Source organism: Pinus tabuliformis, chromosome Q, assembly GCF_031772625.1.
Source record: "Pinus tabuliformis cultivar Carrire ecotype Pingquan chromosome Q, CPIR1, whole genome shotgun sequence".
In the NCBI taxonomy this organism is placed as follows: Eukaryota; Viridiplantae; Streptophyta; class Pinopsida; order Pinales; family Pinaceae; genus Pinus; species Pinus tabuliformis.
The window spans coordinates 502085534-502103030 of record NC_142296.1 but is presented as its reverse complement, the minus strand read 5'-3'; positions in this window follow the sequence as shown (position 1 = coordinate 502103030).

Genomic DNA, 17497 nt, shown 5'->3' with positions numbered 1-17497 from the left:
TCAGATGGTGTTCCTCTGCGCATTTGGCCCAGGTGTCAGGGCGATGGGGTATCCTGATTTGCCCCCAGCTCTAGGTTTTGTGCAGGCTTGTTATTCGTCTAAGGGCCCGATCCAGTGGATCAATAGCAGATCTGGGTAGCTGACTGTCTTCAGATCTGTGGTTTGGCCCTACAAAGGTGCCCTTGGCAAGAACACATATACAGGGATTATATGGAAAATACAAGCTGGCCCTTACCGCAAAAGAGATGTCTGGAAGTCTGCTTGAGCTGGTCTCTCCCATGCTCAGGTGTCGCTTCTGCTTGCCGGCCGCCTCAGTTATTTGAAGACCCAGATCTGGGTTGTATTCCATGGCTAGCTCCTCGTGCACTACCTTCCAGCGCTCATTGGTATACTCATGGAAGATCCATGCAGTTTGACAGAGATCTATGATGAGGCCGGTTGCAAGGTAGATCTCATCTTTCCAAACTCCAATACAGGCCTGAGTGCCCTCTAATGAGAGATCCATGCATTGGGCTATGCATGCAGTCCGATGGCAGCGTGGGTTTCCTTGTTTCCTCAAGTCGCCGGCGTTCCTCACCCCCAGTTGAGAGTGACGAGGGACAATTCTGGTTTGCTTTTTGTTACTGGCAGTATTCCTGTCCAGAGCCAGCCTTTCGGCAGCCAGATCGCCCAGGGCAGCAACAACGTAGACGACTGCGCTGCCTCTAACCCACTTATCATTGCGTCCCTTCTTGAAGTTCCTGGCGTTTCTCCCCACCGGGATCTACAATCCGACCTTCGCTGTTCTGTACGTAGGCTACTTCCTGGAGCCTGCTCCTAGTCGCCCGCCCTTTCCGCTGCTCTTTCCTGAAATCGCCATCGTTTCGGGTGAATCAGTATTAGTCAAGTCATTAATCTTTTTCTTTTCTTACTCAATTTCATATACGATACTTCAATGAAGGCAACCTGCATGTGTACGCAATTGTGTTTAAGGAAACAAGCATATATCCAACAAACTAATGATTCTGTTAATTCATCATATGTTGATCTTTAATCTGATTATCAGTACTTTATTAAACATTAAACAATAACCATGTGCAGTTAATGACATAAAGAACCATCACACATAAGCATCGTACATAAACACCAAGATGTAAGGTGGAAACCCAATGTGGGTGAAAGCCACCTGCTGCTGTCATCTCTGTCTTCTTTTAACAATAAGAAAAATTGTTTACAATATTGTACTAGCGCCAACTTATACCAGTACGCAGGCTTCTACCTGCAGAAGGCTACCACCTTCTCTCGTTCTCCAGCTTCTACTGGAAGGGATCTACAACCCCCCTTACTCTTGTACTTGTTGATATTTTTACTAGTACGTAGGTGTCAACCTACTTAAGGCTACAACCTTCTCACTTCCTCTAGGGACCACGTTTCATAAATTTTCATACTGGATACTCCTAGAACACAACATCAAAATTTGAAGGCCAGGTTTCATCCAATTTGCATACTGGACCCATCAACAACAGTGAATCACAAATCAATCAATACTGCAATACAACCATCAACTACACTTGCATCATCAATCTCTGAATCACCTAAACTCAATCAACTTCTGAACCTCTGACTCAACTGAATCAACCATTCTTCAAAAATTAACTGGAACAAAGAGATCACAGATTTGTACTCAGAACACTGCATCATCATTCAGAATCTGATGTAACCTCAAAACCAAACTTCAGAGTGTATACGCTATTTGGCAGACGTCAACCTGCATATATACGCAGCTTCCCTGAAGCAAACCAGCGTGTAGATCTACAAACACATTGTTGCACTTCTAGACTTCTGACATAATTACACATAGAGGATAAAACATGTGTTAGTGATTAGATCTAGCCCATTCATTATCAGATCACATCATGATAAGTCATTATGATCCCGATCCATCATTAGATTTCATCCATCAACACTGAAGCTAATCACAATCAACCAATCTGAATATGCAGAATAATGTCACCAGAAAACAGTCACTAGAACACAATACAAAACCCAGAATATTGCAACATTAAGCAGAACCCATACTTAAAAAGATATATGCTACATCCATAAGCCGAACCAGCGTGTATACACCCTTTTACCAAGGGAAACCAGCATACAGATTTGTAAATTCCATTCTGTGATGTATACGCTACTTCTGTATGCTGAATCAGCGTGTATACGCTGTTTTACCAAGGCCAACCTGCGTATAGAGCTGGAAATACTAACTTAAAGCATCAAAACTATTTCAAACTTCATTCATACCCAGATCATCACATTTACATAATAAAAACATGCGTCAGTATTCATATCTAGAATGTTCAAGATCAAACCACATAATTATAATACATATAAGTCTTCATGATCCCGATCCATCAACTTTCATTAGCCATTAAGGTGCATCCTTAGTTCAGATTAGGCAAAGCATCACAAACCCATAACCTGCATCCTTGATCTCATACTTCCTTAGATATTCAATGCTTGAGTGCCTTTGCCTAATGATCTTCTCCTCCTTTTATAGTCTTAGGCCTTACTCAATACCATGGTCCAAAACCACTAGGACCAATACCTTGGACCCAATACTTGGGGTCAATACCTCGGATAAAATGCCATGGACCAAATACCAAAATACCATGGACCAAATACCATATACCAAAACTCAGTTTTCCGACATGTACATGCCTTTCCTTCTGTGAAAGTGCGTGTGTACATTATACGTGCCCTTGTATATAGTGAACCTGCCTGTATACACTACTTAGTATACAACGAACCTGCGTATATATGTGACTTGGTATATAGTGAACTTGCGTGTGTACACTACTTGGTATATAGTGAACCTGCTTATATACGCGACTTGGTATATAGTGAACCTGCGTGTACCTTTCTTTCTTCATTCTGTAAGTCTGAACTGTAAATCATCACATCTGTAAGTGCTATTGTTATGCATTCTGTCACATATGATATGTCTTCTGTAGATTCATCTAGTTACCATATACAAGAGAGTTCTTCTTCTACAAGTGGGCTGCATCAAGTACAACACATACTTCATAATGCCAATAGATTCTAGATCAACTAAGAATGAGGGAAAATAATGTTAACATGGAGGATTTTGAAAGAGAGAAGAGAGATAAAAATCACCTTCACCCTCCTACTCCTCTACCTGTGAGATGTATCCACACTGTATTTGACCATTACTTGAACCTACAAAGTGAGGATCAAAAGTATCCTAAGAAATAACTAGTGGAGTGGGTTGATTAAGCAGATCAAGGTACAAAGGGTCATGAGGTGTAAATCATAGAGAATGGAATGTATCCCTTGAATAAGCACTATTTTCAATTAAATCTAATTCAGGATAATATTACGTGTATTAATGTCATTCGAAAAGCCAAGGGATCAACCTTCAGACTAGGTTTCATGGGATTAAGATAACATTTAGATTTTTCCTAGATAATATATTGATCGTGGTGAGGAAATATGGGAAATATAAATGGATCAACAATTCAATTTTCAAATTCCCCAATGTCAACATATAAAGGTGGAGGAGAGGGGATAAAATGAGTGATAGATTCCTCCTCTAATATTAAACATGTGTCATGATTAATGAAAGTTGGAAGAGAAAAGTCAACCAAGGATTCATATTTAGATTATTTCAAGGAGGTTTGAGCTAGATGATGAAATTTTTCCTGAAATAAATCCCAATCCATATCTTCTTCAGGAAAATCATAACATAGGTGAATAAATCTATTAGAAAAATCCTATATTGATTTAGAATATTTCATCCTATGTTGATTAATCTGTTTATAAACATCTCAGTAATTATTCTTGCCAAAAGGCTTGGTGAATCTCCTTAAAGAGTTGTTCAAATGAATGAATGGAAGTAGTTGGTAAAGTATGACACCACAACTTAACTCGAACTTCAAGAGTGAGGGTAGATAATTTAGAAGCAACATCCTCATAATTTATTTCATGAGATTCAGAAAATCTGAGAAAATGGGATGCATGTTCAGCTATGGATATTTCATCCTCGCCATCAAACCATAATTGAGACAAGTTATAGTAAATTTCCACGGGGATTGAAAGTTTAAGATTGGATCTATTGGAAAATCATCCTAAGAGTATGATTTGGGAATGAGCTATTCAAGATGAAAGATTCAGAATAGACTCAATGGGCTCATCTTGTCATCTGGCCCTCCTTCTAGCATCAAATATTGACAGTACTAGAAATATGTCAACCAAGGGGGTCTCCTAGGTATGAAATCAAAAATATACCTCACACTGCAGTGGAGTAGGAGCCCCGACCGAAAATACAATCAGTTTCCATTACTCTTAGGAATCTTCCTTGGCTGTAATTCTTAACATAAGAGATTATACAAACAATCTTTAAAACAAGTAAGTAAGTTGACGTTGTGAGGCATACAATTGCAATGTATATAAGGTGCTTTCACGGTAAGGAAATAGGGAGTGAGCCTCTAGAATAAAAGTAATAGTACCATCATAAAAGAGACACACAATGATCATACAAGAAAGTAACAATGTACATTCAACAAAATACATACCGAATCCAATGAAATAGTTCATTTTTCATTAGTAAGTGTTAATGTACACATACATCGTAAACAATGAAAGAATAATCTCACAATCATTCACAACACATGCATGAAAGTGCACCAACTCTAAGAGATTCATATATCAAGTGAAAGTCCCAAGCACACAACTACTATGTTTCCACAATAGCCCCAGTAGTAGAATATTAAGTCAACACTTTCTCCTCCAAAGAAAGATCTTCTCTCCTATGCCAAGCTAAAGAAGCCAAGGTAGAAATTTCAAGTCCAAAAACTCCCCTTGCTTGAGTTATGAGGGTGTATTTGTAACAAATGAGGTGACCTTTCAGCTCCCATGTAAGCCTTGATCTTCGTCATGAATCTTGAGCTTCTACTATGACTTTTTGAATTCCTATGTGACCTTTGAGCTTATATATGACTTTAGAAGTTTCTTGTGACTTTTCAGATTCCATGTGGGACCCTTTGTCTTCCACACCTTTTACATTTTGTCATTCTTGAATATACAATAATTACCTTCGACAAATGATGTTGTAAGATGCATTGACACATATGATTTTGTGATATTACTTGGTCAAGCCTCGACTTGACATTAATGACATGGAACTTTATTGTGATGTGTCTAGGCCAAGCCTCTCTCCTTCTTGCTATGAATTTGACTTCTTGATGATGGATCTTTGCTTGTCCTTCATCTTCACCCTCCAATGGGTCTAAACGAGTGTCAGAACCTTCCATGTCAACTTGAGGTGCCACCATTTTGTCATGGTCCAAGTTGTCTTCATGACATTTCTTTTAGTCCTTCTTCACCGCAAGTGCTCTCTTGTAGCCTCTTCTTAATGACCTCCCTTGTATATTAATTATAAGTATTGCATTTGCTTCATCTTCATCCTTATAGAGCTTAGATGATATTGAGTCTTCCTTGTGATTTTAATCTTCAATATTCTATCACAATCTTGTGTTCATCTTCTTGCTTGATAGTATCTTTGTCTCTTCAACTTCATGAGTTTGTTTTTTCATGATTTCCTTGGCATCCTCCTCGAGTATCATCCTGTCATGTCAGGATATGATACCTGTAGATGAAATTCACTCATGACAGTATGAAATCATTCCATAAATCTCCTAGTCTAAATTATTCATGCAATTCATTGATTGGACCCAGGAGTGAGGAGGAGGATCAGGGATTGCATAGTGTATAGTTCTATAAGGTAGTGATGGAGGTCTAGTCACTGTGATTGTGCAATGCGTAATGGCTGAGGGATTGGAAGATAAATTTGCACAGTTGAGGGAGATAATGACACAGTAAGGCAGGCTTGCTCACTGTGATTGTGAAATGCAAAGTTCAGAGAATACCGAGCCATATAATTTTGTAGTTTCATAGGTTAGGGAGGTAATGAGGCCTAACTTTTAACTGAGATTTCATAGTGTGCAATGAAATACTAACTGGGAAAGAGAATTGTGCAGTTTCCAAGGACAAGAGGAAAAGACACATCACTGTGACTACACAATGCACAGTCCTTAGAGGCAGTGACTATGATGTGCATAGTTCCAGGAGGAAAGGATGTTTCACAACGACTTAAGACTACACAATGCGGTTCTAGGAGGGAGAACATTTCAGTAGGTTTATAAGACAATGAAAACTTCAAAAAAGACTAAGTACGGGATTAGTCAGAAAACCATGAGATTTCTTACTTAGATAACATCAACACGTGCCAAAGGAATGCTCAGTACCCAAAATCAACAAGCATACCTTAAAATGACAACAAAGCAACACTTATTTCTTAGTGTGATAGTTGAAACAACACCTTGCAACACTTTAAGTTACGAAAAGAGTGTCGACTATAACCATAAAGTGTGGTGAGTTGTGGGAGAGTGTCTAGCACATATCCTTATGATATATATAATTAGCTAATGCAAATGAGTGCTCTATATCTGCCTCTAGTGATGCACTAAGGTGTGACACATGCAGGAGTGTAATTAGTAAAAAGTGACACTTGCAACAATAATAAAAAGTGAAAATGACACTTCCAAAATCTAGAGAAATTGGAATCAATACATGCCAGAGCGAAGAAAAAGGAAAGTCGACACTTGTTAAATTGAAAGAAAGAAACAACGACAGTTGCAAAAGAAAAAAATGAAACTTATGATAAAAAAGTGCGCAAAACCAACGGTTGAGAAAACTCACTGGAATGATGATACAATTGCAGTTAGGAGTGAGAAATATTTTCAATTAAGGTTGTGCACTAACTATCAACAAGAATTGTGTAGCCACTATCTTTATGAATTACATAGTCATTGCTATCAAGCGTTGTGTAGTGACTATCATTGAGAATTACACAATCACTATCACCAGTCGTTGTGTAGCCACTATATCTAAGGACTACGTAGGAACTACTTTTAGAGACTATTCAAGCACTACTCTTAAGTATTGTGCAATGCTTGTCTTCAGGGATAAACATTGATTACCAATATTAACAGAAGAGGGTGCACTTGAGAATGCATCAAAAGGATAAATATGTCTAGGAAATTGGTTTAAACACTTAGAATCTTAGAGGAAAAATTTAACACTTAGAAAATCACCCTCTGACCATGAAGCAAATTTGATCATATTGGAATGACAAATCATAGGATTATAAGTAGGCTCTAAAATTCAAGTGTAAGAAAAATTTTGGAGGCTGTTTGTTGTAGCAAAAACTCTTGGCGATGCACTGGAAGAGCTCCAGGTTCTCTATTGAGGTTTATATTTAAGTAAAAGGTCTCATTATTTCAAGAAGTATTGACTCACCATGTGGATTGCCTCATCTTCCCCATTTATCCCGATTATAGGTGTGGTTTCTTCTATCCCCTTTCTCGGCTAAACACATTTACAAATATTACCATATTTCAATTGTTTATATATGGGAAAATGATAGTATATATTTGTGAGTTTAATATTATAAAAGTTTTAGTTCAATATCCATTGTTTCTATGCTACCAACAGTTCTATTGAGTACCCTAGTGAAGTCACTACATGAACACAAGCACCACTTCGCTTCTAACGAGCTTTTCCAATACCCCAACAAAGTTGCTTCATTCACCTCCCTGCACAAGAAGCCTTTCTATTCTTTCACCCTTTATTTTATTTTCAATATGTCTGTTGGAATTTTATTAGCATTTATATAGCTAGGGTAGAAGAGGGATTTTTCCTTATTAAGAGAAAGAGAGGTCGTTCCTTTAGAGACTGTTATATACCTATGAAATTAATATACTATCTCTTAGTTTTCTCCTTTCCCTTCTCTACTCAATTAGATTGACAAGAAAAACACCATTCATATACCATACTGAGACAAGGAGTGAAGATCCTAAAATAGACATTAGCATCATGGTTTTTCTTATGGCTTTCCATTCGAATGGATCATATTTTCCATTCAGAAATATTTGGATTTGGAAAATGTGTAGGCCAAAACAAAGAAGAGGAAGGAAAATTATCCAATAGTTTCTCATCATCATAAGTGCCCTTTCAAATTTTTACCACATTATCCTCTTAAGCTGGACAAAATCAATTCCCATGAGATAATAATAAAAACAAAGCAAAATAACAAGAAAAATGTGAGACTAAAATTAGAAGCAAGAAAATGAGGAAACTACAAAGAATAAAGAGAAAAATGAAAAGTAGATGCAATGCAAAAGAAAAACTAAAATGCAACTAGGCCTACTCCTAATCTAACTTGCTAGAAGATCAATGCTAAGTGAAGTGAAATTTCCAATGTAACCATTGAAGTTTCTCCCAACTTGCAATTAGAAAGATATGAGAAATTAAAAACAATATAAAGCAACGTGAAAAAATAAAAATATGATCGTGAATAATTTGCACAAGGGATAAAAGTTGTTTCCTAAAAGTAGAATGATGTGTCATAACAACTAACTTTAACCATTTTGTAGCCTTACCCTTTCAATCAGAAAAATGATCATACATACCTTGATAGTTTCGTGTGAATGTACCTTCATCCATTTTTTTCACCCTTAGAAAACATCAGGTAAGACTGCAATTTATTATTAGTAATGGAGCTTGCAAAGTAAGTTGTTTCTAGACAATCTTATATCTGATCATGGCACCCAAAATAATCCTCTTGAAAACTTTGACATCCTTGAGAATGAACTTTCCGACAGCCCAATCAGATTAACTAGAGAGTGTTGTTAGATAAATTTGACCTGATCATGTTTAGAAGCCTTGTCAAGGTTGTGAGAACCTAACATAACCATGAATAAAGGCTAAAGTGTCTCAACCATCTAACAAGTATCTAAATAGTGAAATGATGAATCATAAGGATTTACAACCTTCATAGGATCAACAAATATAACAAAATATCATCAAACACACCAGTGAGAAAACAATTAATTAAAAAACAAGTTTTAAGGCCAATGTTATGATCAAATGTGTGCAGTAAGGCATAATATTCTATGTTATTAAAAAATAGACATGGCTTGATATGAGGAGTTTCACAAATTATTTGAATGATAGAATCATTTTCCTTGCATGTTGAATACAAAAAATCGTTATCATGTATATGGCCAGAAGAATTAAGAATCAATGCTAGTATAGAAAATACGAGAAACCAATAAGGATACAACGGACCAACATGCGTTGAATCAGATCCAACCTTTGTATCATCTTTAGAAATTAATCTTCCAAAAAGAGGAGTTTGATTCACCAAATAACTCAGGCACTTACCAACACTCAAGAGGATATCCTAGAATGAAAATGGTTAGAATCATAATATTGACAAGAAAGACCAGGAGTTGATCATTCACATGAGTATTCGACATATATGGATATTTTTTCAAATGATAATCTTTGTCATGATAATTAAAATGGTCAGCTTCATTGTTACACTAAAAAATGTCACCATGACCACTTATAGTTAGTATGGCTCAAATCAACAGTCATGCTACCCTCTTAGGCAAGTCTTATGCCTCTGCTATCCATCTCAAACTCAAAAAAGAGAGAAAGTCTTGTCAAAAATATGTTTATCTCTGGGGTCACAGGTTCTCTCTAGCCTTACCTGCGGGGACGCTCACAATGTTCACAAAAGGTGCGTCCTTGGACGCTCTGTATGTTAAGGGACAGGTGCGTCCTTCTGTAAAAGGCAAAATGCGCGAGTTTCATCTTAAAAAAGTTACTTGTGGTTACTTCTAGAACTTTCTAGAGGTCGGTTTGATGAATTGGATGCGCCTCCAGTTGGTTCATGTATCCCTATTAAGGAGGAGCTTATCCCATCAATAAGGGAGCTATCCCACCCAAAGAGGGGGATTATCCCATTGATGGTGGACCTGAATAACCTCTTTACAGCACTATAAATAAAGACATTGAGCCAGAGGGAGGGGAGGTTGAAAGCTATACATTTTCTTTGGGTAAATGCTGCAGGAATTAGGACTCCCATTTAGAACCTTGTGAGGAGAGATTGTCTTTGCTTGATTCTACTTGGAAGTGGGTGAGCTTTGTCAAAGTAGAGGAAAACCCTTGATGGACCCTGGGAGGAACTTGCACAACACAAATCAACAGTCATGCTACCCTCTTAGGCAAGTCTTATGCCTCTGCTATCCATCTCAAACTCAAAAAAGAGAGAAAGTCTTGTCAAAAATATGTTTATCTCTGGGGTCGCAGGTTCTCTCTAGCCTTACCTGCGGGGACGCTCACAATGTTCACAAAAGGTGCGTCCTTGGACGCTCTGTAGGTTAAGGGACAGGTGCGTCCTTCTGTAAAAGGCAAAATGCGTGAGTTTCATCTTAAAAAAGTTACTTGTGGTTACTTCTAGAACTTTCTAGAGGTCGGTTTGATGAATTGGATGCGCCTCCAGTTGGTTCATGTATCCCTATTAAGGAGGAGCTTATCCCATCAATAAGGGAGCTATCCCACCCAAAGAGGGGGATTATCCCATTGATGGTGGACCTGAATAACCTCTTTACAGCACTATAAATAAAGACATTGAGCCAGAGGGAGGGGAGGTTGGAGCTATACATTTTCTTTGGGTAAATGCTGCAGGAATTAGGACTCCCATTTAGAACCTTGTGAGGAGAGATTGTCTTTGCTTGATTCTACTTGGAAGTGGGTGAGCTTTGTCAAAGTAGAGGAAAACCCTTGATGGACCCTGGGAGGAACTTGCACAACACCAAGGCCAGGTTGTAAGAGTTTCTTTGTTTCGTTATTAATACAAACTGGTTTATTTTTCTCAATAGCTTGTGTTAATGAGTTATTTCATGTGTTCCTTGGTCTGCATGTTGAATATATGTTTTATTATATGAAATGCAAGTGCTTGGTAATTGTTTTATTGTTTGTGGTTGCAGGAATTGATGTGAAGGAGGAGCTCATCCGGATCGGCAAGGACGGACTACAACAACAGCGTTTTGGAATAAGGTAAGCCTAAACACTTGTAGTTTTCATGTTTTAAAAGGTGTATTTAGAGAAAGATCGCTCCATTTTGTCTTGTTTGTCGCTAGAGAGTTTAGACTCCTAGGGAGGTCGGTTGTGTCCGCACTTTTGACTGATTCCGTACGACATTCATGGCTTTGTGCATCCATTAAAGGTATACATTCCAATCCTGGATTTGATATGAGAGATTTGCATGACGATGAATCAATCAAAGAATAACTATCTATCTGATTAGAAACCAGATCTTGAAAGTTAGAAAAATTAACTTGGAAACGATAAAAATATTTCAAGAAAGGGTTTACACCCATTAAAATAAGGCGAATAAATTAATTATGCGAGAAAATCCAAATTTGACATGGTTCGGGGATCTCATCAGAATCAAAAGAACCTTACATAACCATCAACAAAAGTTGAAGTGCCTCAACTCCCTGGCAAATCCCAAAAATTTTAAATGTTGAGTAACCACATTGTGAGATTTAGGTCGGATCATGAACCGCACATGGATAGATACTATTAGATATGACAAGATCACCATTATCTGGATGGAATACATCTACATCACTAGCTTGATCATATTTTCTTAATCTCAAGAAACAAATTATTCAAGTCATAAGATTTTTCTGATTGTGTATCTAAGGGTATATAGATCAGAGAAATTTCATGAGTAACATGAATTGGAGAATTATCCTAATGCAAGACTAGTATTTGAAAAGCATGATATGGATGCTTTATGATTTGATTACTTCCTTTTTCATCATGGATGACTTTATTGCCTTGTGTCAATTCAAAATTCAACTCATTAGATTGTGAATTTGAAGAAAAAGATATATTTCCATTACTAGTTAATTCATTACTAGTAGTAGGACATAAGAGATGGTGAGATGAAGAAGAAGTGTCCATAGGAAAATCCCCTTTGACCATATTAGATTCTAGATTTAAACCTTTCAAATCAAAGCCTTCCTGAGAAATCAAGACATCGGTCGATGTACCTAGGAATTCATCACCATATACATTAGCAAGATCATTATTATCAAGATGATGGTTTCCAAATTCTTTAGATTGATTAAACACCTTGATTTCATTTGTTTGTTTCTCGAGATCACAAGAGTCTAGATCAACTAAGAATGAAGGAACATAATCTTGACATGGAAGATTTTGAAAGAGAGAAGAGAGATCCAAATCACCTTCACCCTCATTCTCCTCTACTTGTGTGATGTGGCCACCTTGTACTTGACCATTATTTAAATCAACAGATTGAGGATCAAAAGTATCCTGAGCAATGACTGGCGGAGTGGGTTGATTAAGCGGATCAATTTACAAAGGGTCATCAGGTGTAAATGATAGAGGATGAAATGTATCCCTTGAAGAAGCACTATTTTCAATTAAATATGATTCAATATTAAGATTATGTTCATTAATGTGATCTTGTAAAGCCAAGGGATAAAACTTCAAACTAGGTTTCATGGGATTAAGATAACACTTAGAGTTTTCCTAGATAAGACCTTGATCATCATGGTAAAGAAATATAAATAAGATAAATTAATCAACAATTCGATTTTCATATTTCCCAATTCCAACATCAAAAGGAGGAGGAGAGGGGATAAAGGGAGTGGTAGATTCCTCCTCTAAGATTAAATATGTGTCATGATTGATGAAAGTTGGAAGAGAAAAATCAACCAAGGATTCAAATTTAGATTGTTTCAAGGAGGTTTGAGCTATATGTTGAAACTTTTCCTTAAAGAAATCCCAATCCATATCTTCTTCAAGAAACTCATAACAAGGGTGAATAAATCTATTAGAAAAATCCTCCATTGATTCATCAAATTTCATTCTAAGTTGATTAATCTGTTTATAAACATCTCAATAATAATACTTTCCAAAGGATTGGTGAATCTCCTTAAATATTTGTTCAAATGAATGAACAAAAATAGTTGGTAAAGTATGACATTCAAGAGTTAGCATGAATAATTTAGAAGAAACATCTTCAAAAATGATTTCAAGAGATTTAAAAAACTTGAGAAAATGGGATGTATGTTCAGCTATGGATATTTCATTGTCACCATCAAACCTTAATTGAGATAGGCTATAGAAATGTTCCATGAGGATTGAATGTTTAAGATTGGATCTATTAGAAAAAAAATCCCCAGAGTATGATTTTGGAATGAGCCATTCAAAATGAGAGATTCAAAATAGACTCAACAAGTTCATCGTGTCATATGGTGCTCCTTCTAGCGCTGACTCTTGGCAGTGTTGAAAATCCATTAACCAAGGGGGTCTCCTCAATATGAAGTCCCAATTATACCTCACAGAATTTGGAGTAGGAACCCCAATTGGAAATACAACTGGTTTCCATTACTCTTATGAATTCAATTATTAACATAAGAGTTTATACAAACAATCTTTGAAGCAAGCAAGTAAGTTGGCACTGTGAGGCATACAATTGCAATGTATATAAGGTGGTTTCACGGTAAGGAAAGAGGGACTGAGCCACTAGAAGAAAATTAATAGTACCATCCTAAAAGACACACATAAGAGAATAAGAAGATCGCTAGTTAACCTGCAAAGTAGTTCACAAGGCAACAATGATCATAAAATCAAGTAACAAAACACATTCAATAAGATACATACCAAAGCCAATGAAATAGTTCATTTTCATTAGTATGTGTTAATGTAAAGTTACATCATATGCAATGAAAGAATAGTCTCACAATCATTCAGGTCATATGCAAGAAAGTGCGCTGTCTTTGAGAGTTTCATATATTAAGTGAAAGTCCCAAGATATACAATTAAAATGTTGCCACACTAGCCCCAAAAGTGGAACATTAAGTCACCACTTTATCCTCCAAAGAAAGCTCTTCTATCCTATCCCAAGCTAGAGAAGCCAAGGTGGAAATTTTAAGTCCCAAAAGTCCCTTTTCTTGAGTTCTGAGAATGTATTTATAAAAAAATAGGTGACTTTTCACCTCCCATGTGACCCTTGACCTCCCTCATGAATCTTGAGCTCCTACTATGACTTTTTGAATTCCTATGTGACTTTTGAGCTTCTATATGACTTTAGAACTTTCTTATGACTTTTCACATTCTACGTGGGACCCTTGGTCTTCCACACATTTTACATTTTTTCATTCTTGAAAATACAATAATTGCATTCCACAAATGATGTTACAAGATGCATTGACACATATGACTTTGTGATGTCACTTAGCTAAGCCTTTCTCCTTGTTGCTATGAATTTTAATTCTTGATGATGGCTCTATATGAGTGTCAAAACCTTTCAAGTCAACCTGAGGTGTTGCCATTCTATCATGGTCCAAGTTGTCATCACGATTGTTCTTTTGATGCTTATTCTCTACAAGTGCTCTCTTGTAGCATCTTCTTGATGATCTCCCATGTATCTTCATGATAAGTCTTGCATGTGTTTCATCTTCCTCCTTATAGAGCTTAGATGATATGGAGTCTTCCTTTTGATTTTAATATTCAATCTTCCATCATGGTCTTGTGTCTCTTCATCTTCTTGCTTGATTGTCTCTTTGTCTATTGAAATTCATGAGTGTGTTTTTGCATTATTTCCTTGGAATGCTCCTTGAGCATCATCCTTTCATGTCAAGATACACTAATTTAGATGAAATTATGTCATGAAAAGAAGACATCATTTCAAAAATTTCCTAGTCTAACTTCTTCATGCAATTCGTTGATTGGAACTGGGACTGAGTGCAGGACTAATGAGGAGACTCAGAGATTGCACAGTTTTTAGTTCTACAAAGAAGTGATGGGGATATGGTCACTGTGACTATGAAATTCATGTGGTTGAGCGACTGGGAGACATAACTGTGTGGTTTAGGGAGACAGTGACACATTAAGGGAGGATTTCTCACTGTGATTGTAATGAATAGTTCAGAGAAGACTGATCCATGGGATTTATTAATTTCACAAGTTAGGGAGGTAGTGATGCTTAAGAGTTGAATTAGATAGTGCAATGTGTAGTGGAAAATTGGGTGGGAGAGAGAATTAAGTAGTTTCTGAGGACAAGAGGTATAGACTGAGATCTATGAATTCGCAATGCACAATCCTTGGAGGAAGTGACTGCACAGTTCTAGGAGGCAAGTGTGCTTCACTGTGACTTAAAACTATGAAATTTGTAGTTCCAAGGGGGGAAAAATTCAGCATGTTACAAAGACAGAGAAAACTCTGACAAATACGAAGTGTGGGATCAATTAGTTAAGAGAGAAAAATATATGTAAACAAGTCCCAAAACCATGATATATCTCACTAAGATAACATTAAAAAATGAAAAAGGAATTCTTAGTACCCAAAATCAACAAGCATACCTTGAAATGGAAACAAAGAGACACTTATTTATAAGTGTGATAGTTGAAATGTCATTTTGAGAAACTTAGAATACAAGTTATGATAGTAGTGTCGATTGTTATCCTCCTCAATCTTTCACAAAAATAAAGAGGTACTTGCTAGTAATGGTGAGGGATAATTGGGACAAAACATTTGTTTATATTGTAAAAGGAAGTATGTCGCTCTTGAAAATGACACTTTGTCACCTTTGTGTCTAGGTTGGGAAATCCATTTTCCTCTCAGTTGAACATACCTCATTGAAAGTCTTCAAATTGGTTTTTGGTCTTATTATTTTCTATTCAAATTGTGCCAAGTCATAATGTCATGTCGCCGATATGTTCAAGATAATATCAACCTCAATCAAAATTACCTTGAAATTCATACCCTTCAATCATGTTGGCTATCCCTGAGTCAGTCCTGGACTACTCCAAACTTGTTCTTCAAAACATGACATGAGTTTCATGTCATAGGCCCTCCTTTGAAGGATCTCTTCCTATCAACTTCAGCTCACTATCTAGGAAGTTTATCTAGAAACCTTCTTCAGTACCTTGGAGCCCGCATCCCTTAATGGTAGGTTTACCACCTTCGATGAAAGGTTCTCATCATTGACCTTTGATCATATGATTCTATGATTGTTCAACTTTAGGACATATTTTCACAATTCATAGAATGTACTGTAAGTACCTTGAGAACCATTGTCATTATTTTTGGTTTCTCTCATGCTTGTTAATGGTTCACATCATTGACCAGTAATCAAGTGGTTTCTACCATGTTCGACTACGATACATTCACTCACACAATTAGATTCATACTACGGATCGAGAGACAAATATCAAGACCCCAGATCTAGTTTCATCCATTTAGGTTGCATGGAGTTATTAAATATTCATGATTGTAAACATAGATCCATTGATGGTTACGTCTATACTGTGTCTTATGTTCACATGGATATTTAGGTGTATTTTTGTACTGGTTCTCTGAGACATTTATGCTCTGAGTATGGGAATTCCTACCTTACTGATAAATTTATATTGCGTTATAACATTTGATTGATTGTTTCATGTCTGCAACTACAATCTCTAACCCAAACCTTGTCATGATCAAGCACTTCAGTCATCAAACATCTCTTTTTACTTTTCACTTTAGGGGGCAATCCGTTACATGTGATTTTGTTGCATTAGGAAAATTACCATCGGTTTGGATCTTTCGCTATCCATCAAAGTGTTCCAAAGCATCCCCCTGCAAGGCTAGAACCTAAACAATCCCAAAGAGAATGAAATTCCTGGATCTCAAGGCCCAAAAACCTATTTTTGACTGCCTGTGTAGTTCCCTAGTCAGTTTTTGTGCATACGCAAAAGTTTCCATTAGATTCTATGCAAAAGTGTGCTCTGTCTTACACTGTGGCCTGCACCCATGACTCAACGCAAGTAAAAAGTAAAGTCTAGAAGCTTTGTTGTTTTAATATTTCCCAACTAAAAACTTCGAGTTGATGCTTACTCAAGCCTGATCCCTCCCATCATGGAGCTACTTCCCTCTCTTTGTGGATCCCCTATCCCACCATTTGTGGATCTCATCCCTTAGGAAGAGGATCCCAAACCTCCTCCTCTTGGCCTATAAATCAAACACAGGCTAGAGGATTGGGGAGGACCATTGAAGGTAGGATTATGCTACAGAAATAGGGCTAGAAGGCTTTTCATCCAAGGAGAAGGTTGGATATCATGGGAAGAGGCTTGTAACATCAAGGAATTGAGGTTGTAAGTTTGTTCTCCTTTTTTATTCAATAAAAAGAAATTGTTCTTTCCTAATCATGTCTATTATGATATCATTTGTGAGATTCCTTGATCACTCACATAGGTTATGACTGGTTATTGATTCAATTTATGATGTATGCTGATTTAAGTGTTTAATTTATCTTTCATTCTATATACTAGATGCTTTGATCCTTTGTGTGTTTTTGTCTATGAAAATATCCTTCGAAACATTATGGAGAAGTTGTGGAAAGTGATGGAATGGTATTTAAAGAATCGAGGAGATTCTAATTGTGGAAGACACAGAAAGTACTTCAACAAGAACTTCGTTAAATCAGTAAGTGATCCCTCACCTCTTAATTGTTTCAATCAATCACAAGCTAAGGAAAGGTAGTAATTCTTTTCATGTTTGTTACTATATTTCA